Raw genomic sequence first — 6,186 nt, forward strand, 5'->3', positions numbered from 1 at the left:
AAGATTAAATTATCAATGACAATACCATCTCCTGTTGCCTATAGGAGAGCCAGGACACACACACACACACGCACACACACACACACACACACACACACACACACACACACACACACACACACACACACACACACACACACACACATACTCACATGCATGAACAAAAGTACACATGTACAGGCTACACATACACAATGCAAACCGAAAAAGGCGACGTTTTGGGACTTTTAACTTGTTCAAAGCAAACATTGATGTTATCTTTGTCTAACATGATTTTATCTTATTTCATTTTCAATGTATATTCACAGCCTAGTCATACCTTAAGTACCCCAATACCCTTCCGCCCTTCTCAATCATTGTGTCCTTATGTCTTTGTCTCTGGCTCTCCCTCCACGTAACCGTCTCAAGTGACAAAGAACCCCCCCCCCCCTCTTCTTTTTCCTTTCCAGAAACGTAATTTCCCAGGGGTATCAGCATATAATATACTAGCTGGGCCCCCTTTAGATGAAAGGGATGATCGGTGTTTTAATATCAACTGAAAGTCATTGGCCTACTTTATACACTCTACTGGAATGGGGCAATATATCTTGAGAGATGTAAAAAATTATAAGATCTAGATCTATACTCTCAAAACAAAATGCACCTCGCAAAATAACATCAACAGCTCAAATAGAGGGGGGAGATCAGTGGCCCAACTGGGAACAGAGACTTCTCTGATTTATGCATTGAGCGCATACTTTTTTTTTTCAGGTTGTTAGGATAATTAAGACAGTGATGCATTGCTTTATGTGCGGGGAATGGAGGAAACAGGTACACTCCATTGGCATTTTCCCTTGTGCACTGTTTTTTGGGACCTTCTCACCAGCAATACATGTAAACTTTAGTCTTTTTGCTCTTCAGTTCTAGCTCCAAATCTGTTGTCGCTCATCCTCAAAACTGATCTTGTCAAAGTAAATTTGGAATGCATCCTTGATTGCGAGTAGATTTTGAACAACCCCCAGCACCTCTCAGGAGCCTATCAGTGAGTAAAAACATATAATCTCTAACACTGAAAGGCACACATGTGTCTTCTCATAGAATGTTGTCCTGATATATTTTTATGAATTCAAAAAGCTTTCCCTTAACTCATTTAAGTATTAAAGCAAAACCATATGTAAAAAAAAAGAGACTTTTCTTGTAAAAGAATACATACTTACAGTATTGAAAAGCTTTCAGTAAGATTGTGACAAGTATCCAAAGAAGAAGGGGAAGAGTAAAAAAATCTGATCAACACATTTTATTTTTTAATGTGAATGTAGGAACCCAGGCAAAGCAAGAACATATGTAAATAATTCTGAAACAGAAGTAATAGAATGCTCTAAAAATATCGAAATGAACAAATAAATTAGCACTGTAGTCAAAGGATAATATCCTGACTTAAAGCAAAGTAAGCAGAGGCATCCATAAAAAGTGAGCGTGTTTGCAAAGTGACCATGCAGTGTGAACTTGTACAAAGTACAAATTATATTGTTACAATTATAAATCTTCACAATTATTTTGTAAACATCTCCATTCCTTAAAACTGAAGCATTTCTGCTGCAAAATGATTGAATATTTCAAAAAGCACTGTAGTAAATGTTCAGTTCTTGAGGGTAAGGATAAGATATTATTACATTTGTATGTTAATATGACATTTAGAAAACAATTAATATCATTACTGTTTGTAGCGAATGAAGAAAGTATCTTTTTTTTTTTTAAGTAGATGAGGAGGAGATGCTATATAATTCACATTAATATTTGATGATAAATAAAATCTATGACTTTATATATCTATACCAGTTGAAAGTGAAGCACAAATGAAACAAACAGCATTCTATCTCTTAAAAAACAAGCACATAAACAGAATCAACCCCATGTGGGAACCCCATTGCAGACACTGTGACTACCACGAGGAGACCGTTGAACATCTTCTCCTTCACTGCCCAAACCTGGCAGTTCTTCGACGCAAGCTCCTACACACACCTACAGACTTACAAAGCCTGCTCTACTCTGCCGTTGACCAGATGACAAGGACATGTGGTTACTTGAGGGAGGCATTGCGCTGCCAAGAGCGAAATACTCGCAGCTAAAGGGATTTGAAAACAACAATATCTCTTAAAAAATTAAGGATTCGTAAGTCTGATTCATCATGGTGCGCAATTACCTAATACTTAAAGAACCATCCATCTATGAGCGTTTGGAGAGTCCCCTGCTGAATCCATTTTCAAAAGCCTGCTCAAGAGAAGTGTAGTAAGTGATGAAACAAACAATTTGACACGGCACATAGCGGTAAAAACATTTTTAAATCTTGACAAATATGAACTGTAAAATATTTTTGGGGTGTTTTGACCTTCCCATATAAGCTGCAAAGCAAAATGTCCTGCTGATTTTATATACACATAGACCAATAGATAAAGTATTTTCCATGAGCATTCATAATGTCAACACCAAAGACAAAGACTAATGAATAGCTATAAAAATCATAGAAACAATTAAGGTCTACTGCTCCGTCTTATATTTCTCGCACCTTCAATACTTCCCATTGTGGCAAAAATGTCAATTTCAAAGGGAAATTACAAAACGATCTGGAGCAATCAATCACAATTACAGAATACGTTTGATGCAAAATCAAAACAGTAAAACATTATGTTATCACAGCAATCTGCCTGGCTCTCATGAATGTAAAATTTATATTATAATCAATACATATAATGATGATGAATGATGATGAAAAAAAGATCCTGTAAAAAGTACCGAGATGCAGCCTTTAAAAAGTTTTCAGAGTTACAATACTGTGACTTGACCGTGAATACAAGGACAAGGAGAGAGGAAGGTGAAGGAAAAACGTTATGTGCTCAAGATGACACAAAAAAGAAAAAGATTTAGCAAAGTATTTGTATATAGAGATAATATATTTACATATTTATACAAAAATATATTTGTCGGAGCCATTCCGAAAAGTTTGGCTTTTCAAGCGATCAATTCTTAAGCTTTTTCTACTTTAATGCAATCTATTCTTTGTGTTTTAGGAGTTTTTTTAAACATCATTTTACAGTTGCAGATTCTTGTGGTCTTGAGTCAAACATCCAAGGATCGAAACCTGCCTGGGTAAAAAAAATGTCTTCTGCTTTCAGCTTTCTCCCCCCTCCGCCCCCCCCCCCCCCCCCCAAACCAAACTACCACTTCCACACCTTATAAAAGACATCCATTACCATTGCAAGAAAAATAACCACAATAAAAACTGCTTTTTCCAAAATTGTTGGTGTTTATTAAGTAAATCTTAGAATATGTTCTATTTCCTATCAAAAAGAGCTATTTGTTCATTTCTTTGTATGTCGCAATGAAGGAAACGAGGAACACCAATCAAGCTGCCTTTTTTGAGAATAGCCGAAACGTGTGTGTGTGTGTGTGTGTATGTGTGCGTGTGTGTGTGTGTGTGTGTGTATGTGTGTGTGTGTGTGTGTGTGTGTGTGTGTGTGTGTGTGTGTGTGTGTGTGTGTGTGTGTGTGTGTGTGTGTGTGTGTGTGTGTGTGTGTGTGCGTGTGTGTGCATACAGACTCTGCTAGAAAGAACAAGAAAGAAAAGAGTAAAAGGAAGATTAAAAAACTCATCCAGAGCAGGAGTATTTCACCTTTACATGATTTAACAGACAAGCCTTATTTACGTTGTACAAAAAGCATTAAAAATTTCTCAACTGGCTTTTGTACATGTAAGATTATTGAAGGTATGAATATGGGCATTGTAATCAGTCCGGGTACCAGAAAGAGTGGGTTTTGTAGCATGATCCGAGACAAGGGTGTTTTTGCTGCATTGTTCCCCTGTTACTGTTATGCCATGTAATGATGCAGCTGATGATGCTAATTAAAGCAATAATAATACAAACCTATCTTTTAAAAATTACCTGTTACTGTGAATGCAAGAAAAAATCAGCAGTCTGCATTGTATAAGGTCATTTTGTGTCTTTTTAGACGTGAAACACTTGTCTTTACCGCTATATCTTTCTCTTTCTTTTTGAGATAGGCCAATACTTCAGTCTCTAAGAAGCAGAATTTTTTTGACTACCTGTTCCAAGGTAGTTTATCAACAAGAGTGAGAACAATAAATCAATAAGGAAAATAAGGTGGGAGCTGCTATCAATATTTGACCAAAAGGTACATAAGAGGCACAAGCTGGTGAACAGCATGTCTCACAAAAATGAGGCAGGCACTTATCATTATGACAAAAGAAAGGAGAACATAATACAATTAATTATATTACACAAAAATAAAACCAACTCCTCATATTCCCCTAAACCCAGTCATAACATGGACAAAAGGCCAAATGTCAACAATTCCCGACAAAACTCAACAAAAGTATGTTTCTTTTTAAAAAAAACAACTAAGAATTGATGAGTCTGCTTTGGTATGTAATAGAGACACTAAAAGGTTAGAATGTGGTGGCCATATTGTGAAAGTATGTCTCATTGGGACTGTAGAAATTACTTCTTAGAACAGGAGTTGAGCTGCACTACACAGTAGATTACCACGATGATGCACACAACTGGCCTGGAACACAGTGCAGTAGATTGGCACACACAATTTTCACCATATAAAGCTCCCAGTCAGGCTGCTTTGTCTAAAGTTTTTCTGACACAACCTGGTACCAAGAAGTCTAATCCAATTTGATTGCAGACCAGAGTTTCCCATCTGTACTGAACTTGCAACTAGCAATTCATAATACACACTGTTGGCCCTCCGTCGGATCCTGGCCAACTCGAATAAAAAAATTTTACAGGAGGGGTGACAAAAAAGTCTCACATTGTGTATGTTCACACTTAGGCAATCAAATTTTGTCCGTGTAAAGCGATGGGCCTTTGGCAAAATCCTGCTATGAAGTGTGTGTTTTATCTGAGTGCAATGTTACGTAATCTGAGTCTGAGATAAAACCTCCTTTGGTTAGTGAGGTTTTCATCTCAAGTACTGCAACGGTGAACCTCACAGAAGCCTTAGCAAGATTGGAACAGTGCAACACCAGCAGACTTTTGGCCGCTCCACTACTAACCTCACTATCTTTGCACAGTGTTTAACATACTCTTGGTCATTTTACGATGTCCCGATGGCTGGCTAGTGGGCTATTATATGTTTTGCATAGATGAAAATTTCTTTGTCCCTCAACGTGTCAAGTGAAATTTAAAAAGTGAGTGACCAGGAATCTTTTGGCAAAAAAACAAACAATTTTAGCCAAAATTCAAGTTAGTGAGGTTCCATCAAAGCACCGACGATGTATGACGCTGTTTAAACTTAAAGAATAGATGTATGATGAAAGGTAGTTAAACCTAAACAACTTGAGACTTGACCCCAGAAAAACACATTCCCAAGCAATTCATTTTTCAAAAAGAGTTCAGGAGCATTCTGGAAGCTGCATAATATGAAAAAATGACACTGATATGAGACTAGATATGGTAATAACATGTCATGAGTAAATCAAAGAGTTTTTTTCTGTTGTTCTAGAAGAGAAGCAGCCTGAGATAATTTCAGTCTGGTCCATATATTACTATTATTATCATAAGTTGCTGATCTGTTAGTTCCTTTAATTTTCTTTTTAAAGAGATCATAAAAACCAACGGGGCATTTCAGAAATAAGGATTAAGTAAATGTCAAATAAAAAAAAGAAAGGACAATGTGAGACAGAAATCTTCAAGTTGAGAAAACAAATTACATACATAGAATGTGGAAATGGCAGGTCGAACTTCAACTCTGGGTCTCATAAAAGAGAAACAGAACTGTTTTCAGAAGTTTGAGCCTCCTCTAAAAAAAATTTAGTGGGCCATTCCTTCCACCCTATACAAGTATAAGTCTGTAAATCTTACTTCATCTTAAAAAAACTTGTTTTTTTCTGTTTTTTAGTTCATTGAGACATGAAATCCCCTCACTTTCCATAAATTGTCAAGTGACCTTATTTGGATGCAAAACAGTATATATATTGTTATGTTTCTTCAAGTTGAACAACAAATAACGTCATTCTCATCTCAAGATTTGTGTCTGGACAGCAACAAGTAAAAAGGAGAGATAGAGAGAAAGTGAGATGGAGAGAGATAGAGAGAGACAATGCGAGAGACAAAGCGAGAGACAGAGAGACAAAGAGAGACAAAGAGAGAGAGAGAGAGAGAGAGAGAGAGAGAGAGAGAGA

The sequence above is a fragment of the Aplysia californica genome, unplaced genomic scaffold (genome assembly GCF_000002075.1).
Source record: "Aplysia californica isolate F4 #8 unplaced genomic scaffold, AplCal3.0 scaffold00013, whole genome shotgun sequence".
NCBI lineage: Eukaryota > Metazoa > Mollusca > Gastropoda > Aplysiida > Aplysiidae > Aplysia > Aplysia californica.